Consider the following 24041-nt stretch of genomic DNA (forward strand, 5'->3'; position numbering starts at 1 on the left):
TTCCCCTTTGTCTTGGGGTGGGGGAGGGCGGGGGAAGCACATTTTCCATTTCCTCCAGAGGCTGAGTTTCCCAGGTTTGCAAATTGTTCACCTAAATAAAGTCTCTTCTTTTTATGCACCCAGATTGGGGACTCCTGTTGGCATTGGATTGGTGGCAGCGACATTTTGTTGATGGATTTATGGGTCTGCACGTTGTTGTCATCTTCAGTGCTGGCAAAATCATTTGAAAATCTTCCCAGTGTGGTCAATGCAGAGATTAATTAAACTGTATGTTTATGTGAACTCCACGTGTTCAGAGAGATTTCAAGTAAATATGAGGGGGCAAAAAAGGTTTGAGGGGTATGTTGGCTGGTGGCATAGAGGCGGGGTAAAACTCTCTGTCCTCTGCAGGGAGTGACTCATAGCTAAGTGCTCACAGAAACCACACAGTGCCAGAGCTGTGGAAAGCCAGGGTCCCAAGGGACTAGAGTGTCCCTGCTCACCCATTTCCCTTTCCATCCCACTCTCTCAACAAATTTTAGTGGACTTGACCATCTTCCCTAGAAGGGTCTTTGCAGCCACACTCTCTCCCCTCTCCAGGTGGCACCCCTGGATCCATATGAATTCAGATGCCAACATAAATAAAGGCCAAGCCAGAAAGAGGAATGGTAGCAAAGCAGGGCTTGACTGGCTTCCTGACTCCAGTGAAAAATGTGGCTCCATTTATTAGGGTGGCATTCTGTCTGCAAATCAATGTGACAATATTCTTACTAAATTGAAGAATCCCCTCAAAAGAAGCTTCTAAAACATAGGTACTAAACTTATGGACCTTGGGTTCAAAGAGCATTTTATGAATTTGACTCCAAAGGTAATGGAAGTAAAAGCTAAAATAAACGAATGGGACTACATGAAACTTAAAAGCTTCTGCACAGCAAAAGAAACTATCGACAAAATAAAGAGGCAACCAACTGAATGGGAGAAGATTTTTGCAAACAGTGCCTCTGATAAGTGGCTAATATCCAAAATACACAAGGAACTCATACAACTCAACAACAAAAAAACAAACAACCCAATTGAAAAATGGGCAGAGGACCTGAAGAGACATTTCTCCAAAGAGGACATACAGATGGCAAATAGACATATGAAAAAATGCTCAACATCACTAATCATCAGAGAAATGCAAATAAAAACCACAATGAGATATCACCTCACCCCAGTCAGAATGGCTATCATGAACAAGACAAATAGTAACAAGTGTTGGAGAGGCTGTGGAGAAAAAGGAACCCTCATACACTGTTGGTGGGAATGCAGACTGGTCCAGCTGTTATGGAAGGCAATGTGGAGGTTCCTCAAAAAATCACAAATAGAATTACCATATGACCCAGCAAATCCCTCTCCTGGGTATCTGCCCCAAAAATCTGAAAACATCTACACCTAAAGACACGTGTGCTCCAACATTCGTTGCAGCTTTGTTTATGGTGGCCAAGACATGGAAACAACCAAAATGTCCTTCAATAGATGAAGGGATAAAGAAGTTGTGGTATATATATACACAATGGAATATTATTCAGCAGTAAGAAAAGATGATATAGGAACATTTGTGACAACATGGATGGATCTTGAGAGTATAATGCTAAGCGAAATAAGTCAGACAGACAAAGCAGAGAACCATATGATTTCACTGATATGTGGTATATGAAGCAAAAACAACAAAAGAACAAGACAAACAAATGAGAAACAAGAACTCACAGACACAGACAATAGTTTAGTGGTTACCAGAGGGTAAGGGGGTGGGGGGTGGTAGAGATGAGGGTAAAGGGGATCAAATATATGGTGATGGAAGGAGAACTGACTCTGGGTGGTGAACACACAATGGGATTTATAGATGATGTAATACAGAATTGTACACCTGAAATCTATGTAATTTTACTAACAATTGTCACCCCAATAAATTAAAAAAAAAAGAAGCTTCTAATTATCACTACACACTACAACAAGATGGGAAGACATCTTTGCTTTGAAAAATCACATTTTCTTAAAGGGGATTTCAACTTTCCAAGAATGAAAGCACCTTTCCTAGGTCCCTACTGTCTTAGGAAGGCTTCTATTTAGGTTATGGCTACTTAGCACCCTGGAGCCTTCCTGTACACTGACTGCAGGTGCCATGGTCCATAGACTATCAGCATATAACATGGTCTTTTTCTACCTGAGTAATTAGCCGTAGAGTAAAATCCAGTATAACTGGGGTTCTCCTCGGATTTCTTTGAATGTCTAAGTGGTCTAAGGAAGAGACAACTTATCCTGAGTTCTAGGCTCTGATGATGAGATTATCACAATATTTGTAGAATTACTGTAAACACCGTAATCTGTGTAATAGATTATATGTACAAAATGTGATAAAAAATATATATATATGGTGAATGCTGCTGCTGAGTGCCATCCAGTGAAAAGGGAGAGATTTCCAATATGGGAAGCGGCACGTAAAACCTTAGTAACAGTGTGTGACAAGTTTCAATTTGTTTGGTACAATCAGTCGGGTGTGAGCTATTGTTGAGAGAAGGTGTGTTTTAAAGTGTACCGTAAATCATGGATCACAAACAATGCATGAAATTTTGTTTCAAATTGCAAAAAAGTGCTAAAGAAACACACAAAACGTTAAAATTAGTTGATGGTGACCATGATCTGGTACTGTGCGACTTCTGGCTCTTCCCCAAAGTCAAAATGACCATAAAAGGTAAACTTTTTGAATCAATTCAGGACATCGAGGCAGCTATGACAACACAACTAAAGACGTTCACGAAAGAGGACTTCCAGAACTGCTTCAGAAAGTGGCAAGAACGACGGGATAAGTGTGTTCAAAGCAAGGGCGAGTATTTTGAGGGGGATTAATGGCAATGTGTCTTTTACTGTAATAATTTCTTATTTAAACATTCACTGTATTTTTTATCACACCTTGTCTATATATAATCTATGTAATAGATTAGATAGATATATGTAAAATATGTAATAGCTTACATGTATTAAGAGATTAGCAGGAGGGAAATGCCACACACAAAAAAATCGTATTAAATAAAATTGAGCTAAGCAGTGACACAACTCTGAAATGGCCCCAGAAACTAACTGGTGTTTGACATATACTTTTTCTGGATACAGACATGGACTTCATGTCACCATTGACCCTGGTTGGTCAAGATCATCGATGTTTTCTACATCCTTAGACTGTTTTGGAGTCAACAGTCCCAATTATTAAGTTCAAAGGGAATTTCCCAGAAAGGGCAGAGCAAACTGTCAGCTGTAGCTGTAGAAGATGAAATACACAGCTCGCAATAGAAATAAATGCAACATAAATATTTAGGCAGACATTGTGGTATGCCATCTAATCTGACCCTATTATCAAAAATAAATAAATAAATAACTCTGTGACTTTACTTCTATGGCATCCACTCTGAGAGTAGTCATAGTTTGAAGAGGTATTTTTAGTGATTTTTAAGGGCAAGCACTCGTTCACTTCCAAAACTGTGCTCCATGTGACTATGACACAGCACTTGGGTCGGTTCTCATACTTGGTTTTCCAAGTTCTGATGGTGGATCACCACTGACTCAAACTCACGTCTGTAAGAAATCAAAAAGACACAGTTTGAAAAGATGAAGAAGAGGAAAAAGGCTGAGGAAGAAAGCGAGCGTTCATAAATAACATTGCTTGAAGTTAAGCACCTCTTAAAATGCAGAAAACAGACAAAAAAGAAGGGAAGAAAATGTGCTGTTACCTTCCAGATACGGGGCACAGACAGTGACGGGAGGGGAAGAAGGAGGGCTAGGCTCTGGGGACAAGATAACCTCTTGAATCTCCTGCCGGAGCTAGAAAACAGATTTCCTTACGATGTTCCGGAAAGACATATACCACCAGAAAATATGAAGGGGACCAAAGTTTTGCCACCCCAAAATATGCTGTTTGGGATACTGATTTATGCTGGTTATTAAGAAACAAAGAGTCAAAAAGAAGCTTCGATCCCCACCCCTTACCTGCCTAAAGGAATTCAGACAGAAAAACCTGCTTAAAGGAGGGGAACATCCCCTCAGCGTCATAACAAACTAAATGGCAGAGCAGACAGGAAGAACTCGAGCAAAGCCTGCTTGTTGAACTTCCCTCTGTGTCCCACTGGTTCTGGGTGGCTCCGCAAGAATTTATTCACGAAATGTTTGCTCTTTCTCATCTACCTGTAATCTGTCTGCTTTCCCTTTGAAATCTCAGACCCCTGCCTGCCTCTCCTTAGTGCAGAACGGCATTTAAACCTCAACTGACCAATGCACCTTCAGGTCTCATATTTTCATGGCACCCCCACATGCACATCCGTAACAAATTTGAACATTTTCTCCCATTAATCTGTCTCATGTTAATTTGATCATTACGCCAGGCAGAAGAACTTAGAAAGGTGGGAGGAAGATTATTTTTCTGACCCTCACAATATCCTAGCATTTCCTATACCACGAGCTGGAGGTAAGCACCTAAAATAAAACTTAATCCTTGTGTCTTCTGCACTCACAGTAACCTGATTTATCATTTGATTTTTCCTATAAGATAAGGGCCTCTGCCACCCCATTACTCACTTTGAGAACTAGAGGATTTTCTAAGACTGTTGGTGACGACAGAGACTCAAACACAACTTGAGATTTTTACCAAATGGCTCTAGGTGCACAGCCCACATTTCTTTCTCTTCCTAGGAATCCGGCGTACTTTTTCCTATTTTCAGTCTCGCTGGGTCCCTTCTAGTAACTGTGCCTGAGCAGACCCTGTCAGCTCCAGGGCGTGGGCGGGCAGCGCAGACTGCCTCACGGAACACTCACCCTCCATCTCTGAGTCAGTTGCCTTTTAATGGAAATACTATTCAGTGATCATTTTCATAAAAATTTGTGCTGGCGCAGTTTTGTTTCTCTTGACACTGGCCCAAGTGTTTTTCTCTTCTGATTGATTTTCGGTTGAACCTCAGCGTGTCTTTTTTTGGTTGTTTATTTTTTAATACATTTTCCATTTTTACTGGAGGGGAAACGTTAGAGCCAATGTGATCCAGCTGCACCCAATCAGCCACACGACCTGCATGTATACAGCCCAGGCGATGGGGAAAACGCCGCCTGCAGAAGCCCAGGGCTGCTCCCGCCCAGACCAGAAGCAAAGGCGGCCTTCCCAGTGGCAAACACCGGGGACACTGTCCCTCTCTGGGGGACTTGTGTTTGCAACTTGGGTGTTTGGGTGTTTCAGCAGACCATCTGACCTCGTGCACCCTAAGTCTACTAAGTTCTCTACCACCTTTTCTCCCGCGGAAAGAGTGTGGGCAGCCATTTCGCATGTTTAATGGAACCCTTTGAGGGACACACAGGGCGCTCTCAACCGCTTGTCGCTTTGTCCCTGTCAGTTTCCAGGCCATACTCTACACAAAGATCAGAACATAATGATAATGCCCTGGCTTACTTTGGATTTCCTGTCCTCCTTCAAACCTTTCTAAGACCTTGTCCTGGCATCTGCCATTTTCTTCTCTTAAACAGTCAGAATCTCTTCGAAGTTAAGCGTCAACTCTGTGTATTTAAGCCGTGCATCCCCAAGGAGGCTAAGATTGGTTCTTGGAGGATGAGAAAAAGTCTTACTCTGTTTATGTATAAAGCACAGAGTTACCTAAATGTTGGTATACATATGTGTATAATATAAAATACATAAAGATATACAGTATACCTGTGGTATTAAATTTTAATGTGGGAGAGGGGTAACTAGAAAAAAAATTGTCTGAAAAGACTCCTTAGGGGGTTGGTCATGAAAAAAAAGTTGAAACACACTAATTAAAGCCAAGGGTAACTGCAGCACAAAATAGTGTTACTTCTTGCGGTGTTAGCATCAGTACATCAGTGATACATAAATACTAAGACTGCTGTTTACCCCAATCTGATTAGGACATCCCCACAATCATTTCTATAAGCTGGAAATTGGAAGAATTACGCTACACTGATTATACTCTTTAACCAACAATTCACATACATATATGTTACCACCTGTTTTAAAAACCAATGGGTGTCGAGCACGAGAAACAAAACCAAAATATAAAAAAAGGAAAGAAATAAAGAATACTCTGATGCAAACGAAGCAGATGACTGTACTTGTCTGAAAGCAGCAACCTAGTTTTCAACGCCTATGAAGGAAGCGTTCTCGGGACATCTTGTCATTCCATATTAAGTATCCAATGCAACAATCATCCTTGCCTCGCCTCAGTCTATTACTAATCTTGCTTATTCCAAAAAGGAAACATCCATTTAACTTTCTCAAATGACATGCAAGTCTTATTTTCACTTGCTTGGAGCAAAGACTAAAGAAGCATATTTGATCTTGCTTCCTTCTCCAGTGCAAACGTTAATTCATTCTGATCCTTATTTCTACTTCTTTCATCTGGGTTGAGCCCAAATATATTCCCAACCTTTTGGAGAGGTAGCCTGCATTTCCAACAGGGCCATCTGTGACGCTGCTGCACCTTTTCCTGGCCTGCACCAGCCACGCCCTTGACGAAGAAAGAAATAGAATCATTTTACTCATGATCTCAGAGTTTACCTACACCAGCATCAGAGAATATAGAAATAATTTTGCGATAACCTCAAAGGGTGAATTCATAGAGCACAGACAGTAAGTACACTATGTTTTCTGTCCTAAAAATCCCAGGCTAGGGCAGACTTATGAATAATTATCAGTTATTAGGAAGTCTGTGAAAATCCCCACTGTTTTATAAAGATTGCATGGCGCTCATCGAATCTCCTTAAGGCCTCTGTTTCCCTCTGCTCCGCGGAGGTCCCTGGACCTGACTCCTAACTTCCAAGGCCAAAGAACGCAGGCACCTGCCTCCAGCAAATCCACTCCGATTCCCCCTCATTCCCAGACACAAATTTCCATGAAAACCAGACACAGGACAGAAAGCAAGGGCAGACTATTCCAAAATCACTTCAGATCTGCAGCCTGATTTCATTACATTCGCTGGCTTGTTTCTTTTAGCCCCTGCGTGTATCCACGGCAGGTGAAACTTCACTGACACTGGCATTTCAAAACTGTGCAGTCCATACACTTCAGGAAATAAGACCAGTGCGGGAGGGAAAGGGGATAGGCCTGCAGAGGGAGACGTGGGAATTCAGAGATCAGGAGGAAGAGGAAAACACTTAGCAATGCTGAGATTCCTTGACAAGGTGACTCTACGGGGTGGCATTTGTCATATCGCTTAATCCACCCAACACATCTCTACAGCATGAAAGTTGTTCAGCCTGAAGGGGAAAAAGCTTCTACAGTTGTCATTACTGGTGATCCTAGTTTGACTAAATAGAGCAGTTTCCAGAAGCACATTTTGGCCATTTCATACCCACAAACACTGGACGAGAGCAGCTGGAGGGGGAATCCATTTGGGGCAGGAGTAGGCAGCCCTTTGGGTTCTTGTCACCTTCACTGCACTACAGTTGAGAGCTGCACCTGAGAGCTGACAATCCTGCGTTTAGCAGTTTGTCTCCGAGGTCCTCCTTGATGATGTGGCAAACTGTAAGGACGTTAACCTTCCCTGAGGAGCCACACACCGCCAGCCTCAGGTGCTGGCTGGCGGCGATGACACGGCTTTTCCTCCAAGGCTCTCAGCACATGTGGCTTCCATCCATGTGGTCTCGTATTCCTTCTGTGTTTAGACCACTTGCCTCTCACATTCTCATATTTACACATGTTCACTGAACGCAACCCCAAGTGAATTATTTAGGAAGTCTTAATGTGCTTCAGACTTCTCAAATATAATTTAGACTTTAAATTAAATTTGTTCTCCCATGGGAGACTGGGAGGCAGAACACAGCGTGCAGCATCAGTAGAACTCAAACAGAAGTTCAGATATCTCTGAAAGGATCCCACCTGGTGGCCAGCGCTCCATGGAGGACAAAACAGGACTCAACTACAAAATTCAACTTGAGAGCAGCAGAGCCTACAGTGCACAAAAGAAATTTTCATACATTTTTCTTTGTCCCTGGATGGCCTACAACCCAAGATATATAATGATATAGACTAGAACACACAGCCATGCTCCTTAGTTTTGAAGTTTTGGGGTTTTTTGTTGTTTTTTTAATAAATCACAGTATTCTTTGTCCCTCGATGTTTGATGGCCGATAACTGCACTGAATTAGCTGTTAAATTTGATACGGCAATTTGAGTTGAGAAAAGCCACACGTATTTGATTTAACACAGTTTTGTTTTTTTTTACAGTAAGCACTGCCCACGGGGAAAAATAAACCAGAACAAAGAGAGTGGAATTCCCTTATCGTGCACTAGTGATAATGAAAACAAACTATCTATAAGGAAGCACGGACAAGGAGTTTGCTGCAGACCAGGCACTGAACTGAAAATAAACTTCTTATTCAGGGAAATCAGTAAGAATCTTAGTAAGAAATACATAAGAATGAGTAAGAATTAAATCAACTCGACCATGTGCATATATTAAAAGGGTCAGTGGCACAGGACATCGATCATCACAAGTGGCACCTGAGCGATCGACGGACTTTGTGAGCCTTTGTCGTGAACTTGAGGGTTGCACACGTAGAGAAAGGCTCGTGTGGGATGCATCTGCCACTACCAAATTGTGCGGATATGCGCTCTTAGAAGCTAATGCTGTAGCAATCCATCTGACTGATATTCTTTCTTTCTCTGGGGTGCTAGTCCCTCAAGAATGCAGTCCGAAATGATAAATTGTATTATTCTCAAGAAACTGTCACATGCTTGGGTTGTTTGTTTTTGTTGTTAAATGGGCAGAGGACCTGAACAGACATTTGTCCAAAGAGGACATACAAATGGCAAATAAACATATGAAAAATGTTCAACATCACTAATCATCAGAGAAATGCAAATAAAAACCACAATGAGATATCACCTCACCCCAGTTAGAATGGCTATCATCAACAAGACAAATAGTAACAAGTGTTGGAGAGGCTGTGGAGAAAAAGGAACCCTCATACACTGTTGGTGGGAATGCAGGCTGGTGCAGCCGCTATGGAAGGCAGTGTGGAGGTTCCTCAAAAAATTACAAATAGGGGGCCAGCCTGGTGGCTCAGGCTGTTAGAGCTCCATGCTCCTAACTCCGAAGGCTGCCGGTTCGATTCCCACATGGGCCAGTGGGCTCTCAACCATAAGGTTGCCAGTTCAATTCCTCGAGTCCCACAGGGGATGGTGGGCAGCACCCCCTGCAACTAAGATCGAACACAGCACCTTGAGCTGAGCTGCCGCTGAGCTCCCGGATGGCTCAGTTGGTTGGGGTGCATCCTCCCAACCACAAGGTTGCCGGTGCCGGTTTCGACTCCCGCAAGGGATGGTGGGCTGCGCCCCCTGCAACTAGCAACGACAACTGGACCTGGAGCTGAGCTGCGCCCTCCACAACTAAAGACTGAAAGGACAGCAACTTGACTTGGAAAAAAAGTCCTGGAAGAACACACTGTTCCCCCAATAAAGTCCTGTTCCCCTTCCCCAATAAAAAAATCTTAAAAAAAAAAAAACAATTACAAATAGAATTACCATTTGACCCAGCAATCCCTCTCCTGGGTATCTACCCAAAAAATCTGAGAACATTTATCCATAAAGACACGTGTGCTCCAATGTTCATTGCAGTTTTATTTACGGTGACTAAGACATGAAAACAAGCAAAATGTCCTTCGATAGATGAATGGATAAAGAAGTTGTGGTATATATACACAATGGAATACTATTCGGCGGTAAGAAAAGATGAAATAGGACCATTTATGACAACATGGATGGGTCTTGAGAATATAATGCTAAGCAAAATAAGTCAGACAGAAAAAGCAGAAAACCATATGATTTCACTGATATGTGGTACACAAACGAAAAACAACAAAAGAACAAGACAAACAAATGAGAAACAAAAACTCATAGACACAGACAATAGTTTAGTGGTTATCAGAGGGTAAGTGGGGGGTGGGAGATGAGGGTAAAGGGGATCAAATATATGGTGATGGAAAGAGAGCTGACTCTGGGTGGTGAACACACAATGGGATTTATAGATGAGGTAATACAGATTGTACACCTGAAACCTATGTAACTTTACTAACAATTGTCACCCCAATAAACTTTAATTAAAAAAAGAAAGTAAATGTCCACATGCAAAATAGGAAATGTGCCATGATGCCAAGATTACCTTTTTAAATGGGGAAACACGCAAATAAGATTTTTATGCATGATTCCAACAAAAGCAGCACTATTTGTTACCAGGCGTACAGAGTTTCAGTCTGAAAGCAGGGATTTTATTTTGCCTTTTAAAAGCGCGAAGTGAGTCATGAGGAAATCATATACACATATTCCCTCCAATGTGAAAACTGCAGATTTAGTACTGAACATGGCATGCCAGCTTCAATTCTTTCCTGCAATCATATCTGGTTTCATGGTGATATTTTGGGTGATACTGCCAATGGAGACACAAAAATTCTATTCCTGTGACCAAGCTATACAGCAGACTTCATGGTTACTAATTCTATCAAATCTGAACTCTTACTCTTATGCTGAACTGTCTAAACCTAACTGTCCAGCACGGTAGCCACCAGACACACGTGGCTAATGAGCACTTGAAATGCGGTCAGTCTGCTGCTGTAATTGTAAAGTACACACTGGTTTCAAAGCCTTAATATAGACAAAAATCATGTAAACTATCTCACCAATATTTTTATATTAATTACATTTGAAATGACAGTGTTTTGGACATGTGTTAATGAACTAAATTATTAAAATTAACTTTATCTGTTTTAAGGTGGCTACTAGAAAATGTAAAACTACACATGACACTCACATTCTATGTCCTTTGCTCAGGATCTGTGTCACCCTCCTCCCTTCTTGTCACTTGTGGGTCCTCTGTTATGGCCAGGAGGACTCCAGATGGCAGAGTCCAGGCATGGATTTCAGAGTCAGTCTGCTCGGGGTCCGATTCTGCTCTGGCTCTTATATCTGTGTAAGTCTGGGCTTCGCACACCCGAGCCTCCCTTTGCTATTCAGGAAAATAGGGGCAGTGAGGGCCCCTCCTTCAAAGAGCTTCGGCGAGGATGACCTGTGGCAACATGTACCCCAGGCCTATACGGTCGCGTGAAGTGAGTGTCAATTACCATCCTCCAAACATGACGTGCTCCCTTCCCCCTTGCAAGATTGCTTTACTCCCTACCTTTGAACTTCACACGTAGGTTACTGAAATTGGTGATTAGATTGGTCTCTCCAGAACCCAGGAGGGTTGGGCAGCTCCCGCACCACACGACCCACCTCCTAGGTAACACTTCCAACACTCCAAGCACCTGACGGCCAACCCTCCTGCCCGTGCCACCTCCCCACCCCTGCCAGTCCAGATCCAGCATACAGAATGGCACAGCTTTAGTACCCTTCGGGAAACATTTTCTGATCTCCCTGTGGTACGGTTCAGATCCCTTTGTTGATTGTATGATTCTTATGAGATGGACTATTTTATTTATACTCTACCTTGTTCCAAAAAAAGATTTAAAGTGATCTATAAGGATATATGCAATATAACAAGGTGTTTTTTTTTTAAATTCAGAAGGAGATGCAAAATACTAACAACAAGGCTAAAGAGATGCAAGAACATAAACAGGAGCTAAGAATGCGGTGGCCCATGGGTCTTACACACACGCTGGAGCTGGAGCACAGACAGGCCTCTGTGGAGCGACATCCAACCAAATGCTCCATCACTCCTGAGGCTCAGACTACAAGTGAAGCTCTCCCATGAGCCCTGAAGGGAGAGGGGGCTGTGTGATGGGTTGATAAGCCTGCCCAACAGCGGTCCTAGAACAAGCCCAGGGTGTCGCATACGTGGGTCTCTGTGATGGCCCCCAACATAGCACATCAGAGCACTTGATATAGAAGCCCCTAGGGGCCACTGCCTCCATCACTGTACAGTGTAGGGTCCTGGCTCACTGTCACACTGGCCTGCTCTGAGCAGGTGGCTCCACTGAATGTGCCACTTTTGTTAGCATACACACTCACCCCCTTTCTAGATTCCATGACATATGCATTCACCCTTTCTAGATTTCATGGCATAGGCACTCACTCCCTTTCTAGATTTTGGCTCCCTGAAGACATGATCTTGCAGTCCGTACAAGACGCCCTTCCCCATGCAGTGTGCACTTTCTAGGCTCTCTTCCTTGAACTTGCCTTTCTGTGGCCCAGGACGCCCTCCTCCACTAGAGTCCTGCACCTTCACAACCTGGGTCAGTTCTGACCACAGACCGCTCGCTGCCTATCCTGCATTCCAGGGCATGCCACTTGCCCTGCATTTATCTCCCCCGTGGGTATTTATCCCAAGAACACTGCACAGTGAATGCTATTAGCTCTTTGGAGTGAAAAGGGCTGCAGTTTTGTTTACATGCTGTTAATACAACTAGTTGAAAAGAGGATAATTCAGGCAGGCGCTAACCGCTGGCATCAGACCAGGCCCGGCACACTCCATACAGGAATGTTCTGACCTTTCCCATTAAACTCGCAGTTGTTTTTCAAATCTCCAGTAGATAGATGGCCGGTGTCTTAACCGTCCCTAATTAATCCACGTTCCCCTTCTCTCTCTTAGGACAGTGCTCTCATTTAATAGGTGATCAATAAATTTTGATTGAGAAATGTGTGTCCAGGTTGCTTAAAATACAGAAAGAAAATTTCAGATGATTTAATGCTTAATTTTTGCAAAGAAAAAAATTATACTGATGCTAAATGGAGTTACAACTGTGATCTTAACATGCTCACAAACAAAATCCTTCTCTGTCTAGCGGTAGCTAGTTTACTGTGGGTTCTACATACTTATGGGATAATTTTATTGACTCACCTCTGGTTTTGCAATTTGGGTACGGAGTACTTAGGAGAAATTATGCTTGTGGGATGTTCTATTTAATTACCTGCATGTACAAGTCTTAAATAAATCAAACTTCATCACGAGATGGGATTATAAGACTCGTCAGGACTGACACGACTTCAGCTATAAAATGCTCTCTGCTTCTACAGCAGGGTCTTTTGGTGGGGTTTCAGAACTTGGGAGTAAATACTAGTAATGTGCTGATTGAAATCCCTTCTCCACAAAGGATGTGCAGTATTTCCTGGAAACGATCCCTGTTTTCATTATTTTTATTTTAACACTCCATCCTGAAGTAATTTCACTGCCAGGGTCAAACAGACTAGGAAGTACTTTTCGATACTGAAGCAAATCTTCCCTCTCCTTTTGCTTATTCTGTCGTCCTGCTACGTACGGTCTCTCGCATTGCCAGAAGAGCCAGCCTTGCATAAGACAAGTTTAAATGTTGTGCGATTACAGCCCCAGATCTGTAAATACGGCAGCAGGCTCATGTCAGCTTTGTGAGGTGGGCTCTAATTTTGATAAGAATCCATTCAACATGTATGATCTTCTTAACGTGTTCCTAAGCCAGCCCTTGGTTTCTTTTCAACATGTTTTTTAACCTCGTTTCCTAATCAAAGAAACCTCAGCCATTTAGTACATTTCATTAAAAGGCTCATGGTGAGATTGTACTTGTGAGTGGTTTGTATTTCCAAACATTTCATTTCACTACTTCAGTGACCACGTACGCTGTGCTTAGATCTACGTATGTCAGTGTAAGATTCCTGAAATGTACCTTATTCACTCCTGGGGTCCACCGTTTTACCTGCCTACCCCACCAGGCTCCTCAAAGCAGCTCCTTATGGCAGCTCCTTTCAATATCTTCCCAGAAGCCTAGGATCACAGCTCACTCCAGCTTGCAGCCGAATCCCAAACATCAGGGGCACACAGGAAGAACAGCACTTTTCTCATCCTCAATTTCCATCGACTTATTATATTAAGGCAATGGGCAATTAACAGAGTAAGATCTTGGGTTTCTCCTACGGTTGCAAAGAGTACAGAGCCTGCTGTCCCCCTGTAGCTCAGACAGAAAGGAGACCACCCCCGGCTAATCCAGTTCCACCATGCAGCCAGCACAGGACTGCATACCCACTACAACTTTGTTGAGGTGGCTACACACACACCCCTGCTCCCAGTGCAGAAAAATGTGCACACTCTGATTTCATCTTTCTTTCACTTTATAACTTGAATGACATTATTAAGCCCCAAGAATCCATAATATATCCACTCCATCAGTGAGAAAATGAATCTCCTCACTAAAATCTGAGAGTCCATCAACGGAAATATGACAATGGTCCATCCCCAACACGTCTTAGCTCCTTTGCAGCACTGCACTCAAACTGAGGTGCCAACACCCTTCTCCACTTTTCAATAAAGATTTGGGGACCTTTGCCAGAACCAACCCTTAATCAAGTGAAAATAATGGTTTCCTGTTTAAAAAAAAAAAAAAAAAAACCACGGTAGATGTACCTGTTTTCTTTCCTATTCATTGGAGGGAGGTTTTCCTCCCCCTACAGTGCGCTTTCCAGGGGGACTCACTATTGGAATAATATTACTCCTAAAAGGAATTCCGTATGAGATACCAGCACGTGTGAAAATCTCATTCCCACTAAAACAAATCAAAATCATAGGGTATGTTTTAAAAGGAGGCAGTTACAGATCCAGGTTTTAAAGACCTTTAGACATGCTACCCATTTTTCCTAGATCAGATCTCACTTCTATTTCTCTAGGCTTAAAATTTACAAAGTGACAAATTCATTCAAAAGGCCTATTTTACACACTTTCAGGATATTTCAGTCTTCACACACTGCCATTTTCAAATAGGAAAAGTCACATAACCAAACTTCCTTTGCACACACTTACGAACACGCACTGAACCAAGGTAACCGAACCCCTCACTTTCATTGTTAAATTACTGTTTCTCACACACAATCAGGATCTTCCAGATTATGACATGTCACTGTAAAAATAGAAGAACTTAAAAGTTACTTTAAATCTAAAACTTAGACCCAGTGCTCCATTTTTAGACACACCCTTTAATTTCTTGGTGTTGTCTACATCTTACTTACACTTAAATTTAGGAAAGTAATTTTAGATCACCAGTCTTCACCACCTTCACAAGATTTGCAATGTTACAAATACGAACTATCCAATCCTTTCTCTTTGAAATACTAAAATGTTTAAAATAAAAGGTAACATTTAGGGGTGCGGCAATTTCCCCCTGGCTATTCTGAAAAACTGGTTCGGATGATAGTCCAGCCATTGGAAATTCCTGTTTATCTACAGAATAATTGCTTTGAATCACTAAAAGTGAGAAAGCGTACATTGACAACACATAATGTACAATTAATTAATTGACTGTTAATAAGCCAACTGAGGGTGCAAAGTAGGACCAACAAGAATGTCGTTACGAACATCAATAAAGATCTCCTGTGTCAGCACCACCAATCATTGCAGTGACTTTCAAAGTCCCCCCAAAACTCCAATTCACCCTGCCACTACCAGGGATCAAAATTATCTGAGCTTGTCCAAAATATTTGAATACCTCCTTTGTGACAGCTTGTTTTTCTCACAAATGCTACTCCAAAGGGTTTCATAGTTTCAAGTTCAAGGTGTAGATCATAAACAAAAGCTGTACTTTGAAGGACCACACTCCCCAGGAATGCCCAAACATCCTTACACACTGGAGAAAGAAAATCGGACCCTTCTGGCATTCTCCTCCTCAACAGAAAAGCTTGCCTGGGAAGCAAAGGGCAATGGAACTAGGAGGTGACAAAGAGACCTGCATTTAGATGGATCAACTTCCAACTTAAACTGAAAACTGACACAAAGCATCAAAAAGCTGGGATTCTGCTCTTACTTCTGCTTTAAGCTACCTTGACCACATCTGGCTTTGCAGACTCCAAAAGTCTCATTAGAAACATGTAGGTGTCTCTATGTCAACACCTCCTGCAGAGAGTTCTAAGAAATAGCTGGCAGCACTGATATTTATTCAACATGACAATGTCCCCCCACCACTCCATATCATATGACTGATGCTGACCTGCTATCATTTTTCACTGGGAAATAGGAAAAGATTTTAGAAACATTAGCTCCTCTGTCTTCTGAAGAAATAAATCCCCCCTTTTATTATTTTTTGTTGCTTAGGGATAGCTAACAAGAAAAAAAAGAGCCAATATTAACTTTAGGAAAAAACATGTTGAAAGTGTTCTATTACTTACAATATGAGATGTGATATATTCCATACAGGCAGCATATATAACATTTTAGAATACTGTGTAAGTTAAAAATCAATATTGACATCTTTCAGAGATGCTTTACTTCTTACTTTTACAACTGGCATTCCACCGGCATCTTAGCCCTTACCACAAATAAAATATCTGTTTTTATGAGATCAGAAATTCAACAAGATTTTTCTTTAATACCAAAACAAAACAGGAGAAGTGTGTATGGGGGGGGTGATATTTACACACACGTACAAGCAGCCCCACTGCATAATGCATAATCCATTCAATGTTAAACACTAATTTTCCAGGTTGCCTAAAGAAAGCACAACAGATTAAATTATCAAGAAGTCATCATGAAATAATAGACAGATGTAAAATTATGTACCACAATTCTACCCTGAATTTTTAAAAATAATATGAAATAATTATAAAGTGTTAGAACAGAAAAGAAATTGAAATTTTAGGAGTAATAACTCAAGAGATATAGTACTCCTTTACCAGTCTAGGGTAATTTCCAAAAGTCACTGACTCAAATTGAAGCTGGGGTGACCCACCGGCAAGCAGCATTTGTGGTGTTTGCAGCTCTCAGAAACCTTTCTTTAGAATTACAAAGCTTTACTTATTAACCACAAGTTTTGCATAGCTCATCCTATTTCCTCTAGAGTTGTAATTTCAATGGTATGATTAGTTCATTCATTACTTGACACACAGCGAATTCACTTAACTGGTTGGGTTTTTATATGGTTTCTACTGCCTGGTCTTCCCCCTGATGAAGGAGCCGGCACAGGCTGACGCCAGCAGTGCAAGGGTTAATCCCAGGAATGTGACAGTTCTGCCGGTGATAAGGTGACGGGAGCTGAGGCCGCTCAAGGGCTCTGAACTACTTGAAGAGAATTAAAATACTCAAAAATAGTCAGTGGTAAATAAACTCTATGCCCTGTTATGTTATCCTGGGAAGAATAAAATAGGCTTGTTGTTTTTACGCACATTGAAAGTTTTCTGCACTACAGAAGCTACAGAACCATGAGTGTGAAATCTGTGGCACATATGAATATGTTCTTTGAAGGATAAACCAAATTGTTATATAAACGAAAAGTTGTATTAAGTCCACATCTGCATTAAAATTGTTTATCCAGTTTATGGGCAGTTTAGTCTGCTAGTAATAACACCTAATTCTTTGTGCTTAAGATAACTCTATGCAGTACCTTTTGGAAAAAGTCTATACAATATATAATAGCGATAAGTGGTAGACTGATTTTAAACAAAAACCAAGAAAGCAAGCTGATAAAAAAAAATGACAGGCAACATTTTTAAACATGCGAAGTTTTCCAATTAAGGCGGAACACTGGAAGTACTACATAAGCGTAACAGCTGCAGGCTGAGGTGTCAGAAGGTGAAGAGACACAGACAGACCGAGAGGGGGACGAGTAAAGAGACGCGGCGGGTTTAGGAGCGCGCGGCAGGGCGCCGTCGGAGCGCCTTTCCACGCGCGGAAGAGCCAAGCGGACAGTGACAACCAAGCCCACACCTGGTCTCTACTTTCAGCCAAGCGTGGGCTTTAATTCAACCCGTATTTCCACTCCAAACAACAACAAAAAAACCTTTTGCTCGGTGCCCCGGGTTAGGCCCCCGAGGTTTGCTCTCCTGACCCTCGCCAATTTCGGGGTGCCTGTTCCTCTCCAGGCGTCCCCGACCACGCGTCTTCCGGGGACCCGGGCACTGGCGAGCCATCCCTCCTGGCGTCGCACGCCCCACCTGTCCCGGAGCCGTCGGAAGAGCCGACTACTCGCCGCCACCATCCCCGCCGCCGCCGCCGCCGCCAGCGCGGGACCTGGCAGGGCGCGCGGGGCGCCAGACTTACCCGCAAGCGAGCGCCGCCGTCGGGGGAGGGCGTGTCCCGCTCGTGTGTGTCCGCGCGTGTCCGTGCCCGTGTGTGCCCGCGCGCGCGCCTGGCCGTGCGCGCCGAGCCGGCCGCACTGACTCCCGGGCGCCGACGGGCTCAGCCCATGGTGTGGGCGCCGCTCGGGGAGGCTCCGGCTCCCGCCAATCGCCGAGCAGGGCGGCCGCCCCGACGCGCGACTCGCGATCCCGGAGTGCGCGCCGGGGGCGGGGCGGGGGGGGTGCGCGGGCGTGCGTGTCCACGGGCGCGTGGGTGGGAGCGCGCGTGTGTCCAGGTGCGCGTGGGTTCTCGTGGGCGCGCGTGTCCGTGCGCGCGCCCTCGGGCCGGGGAGCGCGGGCGGCGCGGGCGGGTCTGGGCGCTGCTCGGTGGAGGACAGAGCTGGCCGCTCCGCCGAGGAGGAAGGGAGGAGAAGGAGGAGGAGCGGAGCCTGCGACGACGTGAGCACCGAGCGAGCCCAGGCCCGGGCGGGAGAGGGACCCGGGACGCGCCTCCAGGAGGAGCGAGGAGCGAGGACCGGAGAGCAGGCGAGAGGAGGGGAGGGCAGCGACAGGGACAGGGACAGGAGGTGGGGAAGCGGCGGAGGGGCTGGGTCCTCCTAACTCGGTGTCGCTTGTAATGAGAAGTAATTTTTCCCCAGCCTCAGCCGTTACAGACATTAAAAATCATAAAAGTTAAAACTGGTTGCTGGAGAAGTTCAAAATGACCACCGACTGCCTTGGATGCTGTTAATTACCACGTTGCCCTGGGGCTAATGAAGAAGCGACGCGCCGCCCAGGTGCCGCCGCTTTAGGGTGCTGGAGTCAAGACCTGCGCGTCCCCAGCGGAGCGTTGGGACAGGACCACGGGGCTCGGGAGCAGCGTGATGCGGTCGCGAGGAAGCCAGCATGCTGAGAAGAGACTCCGGCCTGAGGGACTGACGCGGTGACAGCAGTCCTGTGAGAATAGTGTCCCCAAGAAATGGCCTCCAAACGGAGGAGCCGCGAGGTTCGGCTTATGGACCTTGGGGGCACTGTGCTAAGCCCCTCCAGATGTTTTAGTTTACAAGTGAATGCTGACATCAAAATCGCGCTTACCTGAGTGCCGCTTCTCTTCACTCATGTCCCGCGGGGACCGTCACGACAGTCCCTACGCGGATCGCCAGGAACCCATCTGAGAGCGTCCTCTTGCACACTCTCCCCTTTCTGACCAAGTGAAAACTACTCATGTCCCTCCCTCTCCAAATTTTAACAGCCAAGAATTTCAGCAAACAGCCAGAAAGAAAGCTAAGTCCCACCACCCCAAGGGAAGGGAGGGAATAAGCACTCCTTTAATTTGAAAAATAATAATTAAAACTCCCTCAACTTTTAAGGCCGGGCAGCACAATCTATTAATTGGTCGCTATTAACATGCAGTTTTATTGACCATAGCACACAGAAGTCTGATTGTGAAGGAGGAGTGTTTTCAATGAAAGTGGAGTTATTTTAGCTGCAGACGTGTTTACATTTCTGTGGTTTAGTCTATAACTTTCTCTTTTTCTTGCTTCAGAATTCTGCTCCATGAAGCAAAGCCCTTAGCTCCCAGACATTCCAAAAAGTCTGCCAAAATAATAGAAAAAAAAAGAGAGGGAAGAAAAAACACACAGAGACCCCCAAGTCTGGGTCAGGCTCAGGGTTGTAAGTGGGTATCTTAGGTATGCCCCCTTCCCACACACTTTCCAGTTTAAAAAAAAAAAAAGCCTTCAGAGCTCCATTTCCTGTTTGCTGGGGAAAAAATAAAATGGGTCTAAGCAGCTGAGTTTAGAAGTCGCTTTCTCCAGGACCTATAGATTCAGAGAGGGTCTTTAACCCTAAAGATGCCAAAATGGGCTCAATTCATTTGAGAATCAAACATTACACACTCTCCAAGGAAGTGCTTCTCTTTTAAATGAACAACCTTCATGAAAGTACAAATGGATTCCTAGGAAATTTCTTGAACCAAGAGGTACACCATAGTGGATCAGACACAAGCCCACTTCTCCAAAGGAGGCCAAGAGATGATACCAATAAATACAAATATTGAGAACAGAGTGCAGGCTTCTGACAAGCACGCATGCTTTTCTGTCTGAGGTTATAGTGCAAAAAGCAGAATGGTATTAAAAGGTGCACATTTAGTCACAGGGTCATGCCAGTGTATACAATCTGTGCTAGATTCATCATTTGCAAAACTGATTCCTTTGAATTGCTTCCCAGTCACCCAGAAGTCACAATGTTGCAGTTCACATGCTCTGAAAAATACAGTCAACCTGCCTCTCCCCTTAAGTTGCATGTTTTGGTTCTTTTTTCTCTCTAACTGTTCTCCAAATATTCCAGATCCAAGAAACCTCACTGTACTTTGAAATCTTCTTCTTAGCCACTAATTTCCAAAACTCGCCACAGGGAGCCCTTAACATTTCATGGGGTGATTTAAAGTAAACAGATACATTCTCAACCTGTCCAATGATATCAGCATTCCCGAGGGCAATGACTGCTTTATCTATCATACTACCTTACCCTAGCAATGTTTCTCGGTCATCATCACGAACACCTAATATTATAAAAGTACTGAGAACAACATTATATGTGCTGACAAAAGAGTATGTTTTACGAATTTAACAGTAGAAAGAGCACGATTTCAACAATCCAAGTTACCACCTTTGAGAAGAGAAAAAAAATGAGTTCAGAAAAACCACAATATTTGAAACAATGTCATTTGTGGCTTCCCCTTGCTACCTCCTCTCCCATTCCCCAAAAGACACTATGGAGAGATAGAGAAATAGACAAAGATAGTGATAGAATGGGGAGAAGTGAGAAGGGAGAGTGGATTTCTTGAAAAAACACACACTGAGCCCACTCACAAGGCTGGAGTCATTAACGTTGAAAAATCTTAGAACCCAGGTTTGCAGAGTTTTGTAGAGTGAGGACAGCATCTCCTCCAAGTGTAGTTAGGAAGTTCTTTCTATTGTCTAATCTAATCCCCAACTACTAGCAGAGCAGTCCCTTCAGTCTGGCCCATAATCAAGGTTAAATATGGGAAATCAGTTTCAACGAGTTAAATCACCCGAGTTAATTTAAGAAGCCAACAGAACACAAGCAATAGAGACATATTCACTATCTGTGCTGCAGGACAAATACAAAATGCGGTAACTCTAACTAAACTAATAAAATATCATTTAAAAGGACGGGTTTTTAATAAAAACACCACTTGACACACTTGATAAGAATTAATATTTTTAAGTATTTCATACATGAGATGATCTTCTTTCTATATAAGGTTTTGTGGTCGACTTAATTCTTTCTGAAATCCCTTTTATCCAAAAGATGTTTTGGATTAATTTAAGTATTTGTTACTGGATAATGTCAAGGTCTTGTTCAATGAAATGTCCTGCACTGGGTTGTCACACCTGTTAAATATAAGCCTCCTTTTCTTTTGATATTCTGAGAAGGGCCTTAAAAGGTTTACATCCTTCAATATGGAGATTTAATTGCTTTACCTATAATAAAAATAATCCCTATAAAATTCAGATTGTGGATATTTCAAAGCTGAAAGAACTATTGGATTGGGATGTAAAGGTTGCAGTTCAAAAAGCCTTCCACTTTTAATATAACGTGCATGGAGTTATGAGTTATAAACTCCTGGTTATCATTTTGTAAGGTCTGGTCTTTGTTGTCCTTGCACGGAGCGTCTGTGAGCTTTCTTTATGGCCTAGCAGTCCAGCGGGTGCACGTGTTAAATATGGAAAGGGTAGCATATCCTTCTGCAGTAAATGCTCACCGAGGCAGACGTCTCAGATTCTGTTTGAAATGAGGTACTGGAGTGAGGTCCCCCGTGACACAGTCATGACTTTGGTGCGCTCAGATCTGGCGTGAGGCCATTCTGAAGGACAGCCATGGGTTGGGAAAGGAGACAGTAGGCCTGCTTCAGTCGTTGGCCATTTTTCAGCTAGTCACACCATGATCACCCGTCAGCATCCCTCCGGGCATCCTGAGCCCTTCACCCCACAGCCTTCACTCAATGGGACCTTCATTCCATCATGACGGTCGGGGGACAGGACCCTTCCATTCCAAGTTCCACCTTCCCTTAGGGCAACCCAAGACAGGGAAGGGAGGGGGAATATGTGTCAGAACTCCAGATTTGGGGTGCTAAATGTAGCATCCCTGGGTCCCCCTCTCCCCACCACCATCCTCACCCAATGACTGACTTCTGTCGTTGACTCTGTGAGTTCTAAAGAACAGAGGTGCACATTCCTTGGGAGTGTCCTGGATCCACTACACAAGCATTACTATTGTCTTTTATTATCAACTGCTAAGAAGTCAGTTTTATGTGTTCTTGACCCTTCCAGACTAATTTCATGCACCACTCTTATCCTCTGAAGCACTTTTTCAATCTACGTCAGATGGAGGTTAAGTCTTCAGTACACACAGCAGTTCTTAATAACACGTGGTGACCACAAACTGCTCCGTAAAATTGCATAATGCATAATTCCTATCAACTTGCATAATGCACTAAATAAGTTGATAGGAAACACATTGTTCCTCTGTCAGTGAGCTTTGGTGACAAAGGTTATGCAAATGAACCAGGAGACTCTATTTGTATTTGGCAAATGGAATTACACACAGCACCTCAGGAGATGGGCTGCAGCTCTTCTAGTGATTATACGTAGGCAATCTGCTTTAGGGCCTCATTTACTATGACACAATCTATCACCGGAAAACTTAGTCATGTACGTTTTCATCAACGCGGTTACTCATGAGTGCAAAAATAGTTGCATTTTTAGAAAACTGAGACAATTTCTTCTCAGTGATTTTTGTATTGATAAGAACATTGGCATAACAGTGCATCAATGCAAATAACATCAACACCTTAAGGACTTCTTTTGTATTCTGGAATACTGAATTATGGTCTTATGATCATGGATGACCTGATAAAATTTTAATGGGTGAAAAGTCTATTTCAGATAGAATGCACAGATGATTGCTAAGGCGTACGTGAGAACAGGAATCCAGCACTTACCAGCCCCATGACCTTGGCCAAGTGACATCCTCTTAATTGAAGCCTCAATTTTCTTATCTATTAACTGGGGCTGTTGGAGTGATGACCTGAAATATGCTAAACACAGGACCTCCCAGGGAAGAACTTGGGGTAGTCATCTTTATATCCTCACTTTTGGACATAGTGATGAATTGGTTAACTGGGTAGCCTATTAGAAATTACACTTCTTTTTGATAAGCCCTAATGCACACGCTTGTTGCTTCTCTCATCTGTGCATTCAACAAGAGCCGTGCCCTCTGGGACGGGTTCCCTTGCTTTTGGGTCCTACAACCACCTGGTATTAGGTGGAGAACTGAAGTCTGCACAGCAGTGATTTGAGCCCTGCCTCCACATCAAAATAGCTTTGGCAGGTTCAAAAATAATGCCACCGTGCAGAGCCCATCTCAGACTGAGCAAACAGAATCCCCAAGGACAGAGGGACTATGGGTGTTTGAAACTCCCAGTGGTCAGAATGGACATCCAGAGTATTCCAGGGTTAGGATCCCAGCTGTTGAAATTAGAGTCATTCAATGAATAATGAAGGAGGTCCAGAATCTTCTTCTAATGAGATACTTCTAGAAAAATGCACTTTAAAGATGAACTCTGTCCCCCCAAACACTTGCCTGGCGGGATGGAGTGCCCTCTTTCTTTGGTTAGTGTCACTTTTTGCTCAGTCACAACATCCTGGAATCTTGGAATTTCTCATTTTTGCCTTGTTTTGCTGGAACGTCCTTCCCACCTCCATGTGGTCTACCAGCTACAATCCACCTGCACGCATGTTTATCACACAGGTGCCCTTCAGTCGTCTTATGCAGTAGTGACAAGGATTGAGATGCTCCCAGTTCAAAGGGCTCCAAAGCGAGTCAAGACGCAGACCCAGATCGTGGAGCTTTCACCGTACGGCCAGCTGGCCACCTTCCTCATTCCAAGTCTCCTGGGTCCCTCCTTGCCAGCCCGAGCTGGATTGAATTCCTGCCCTCCAGC

The 24041-nt window shown here is 43.5% G+C and overlaps 1 protein-coding gene across 7 annotated transcripts in view; it reads right to left on the reverse strand.

The window, feature by feature from the left end:
* Positions 1-19420, reverse strand: part of ERG (ETS transcription factor ERG) — a 253890-nt gene extending 234470 nt beyond the window's left edge. For 3 of the 7 annotated variants that reach the window (XM_033132164.1, XM_033132115.1, XM_033132105.1), the window contains exon 1: positions 17994-18142. The gene's annotated coding sequence lies outside the window, so the exon portion shown is untranslated. Of the gene's footprint in view, positions 1-17993; positions 18143-19105 lie in introns of those variants that run through there. The other 4 variants (XM_033132066.1, XM_033132123.1, XM_033132075.1 and 1 more) reach the window with 3 other exon arrangements.
* Positions 19421-24041: the final 4621 nt, after the last annotated feature.

Source organism: Rhinolophus ferrumequinum, chromosome 2 (assembly GCF_004115265.2).
Source record: "Rhinolophus ferrumequinum isolate MPI-CBG mRhiFer1 chromosome 2, mRhiFer1_v1.p, whole genome shotgun sequence".
Taxonomy (NCBI): domain Eukaryota; kingdom Metazoa; phylum Chordata; class Mammalia; order Chiroptera; family Rhinolophidae; genus Rhinolophus; species Rhinolophus ferrumequinum.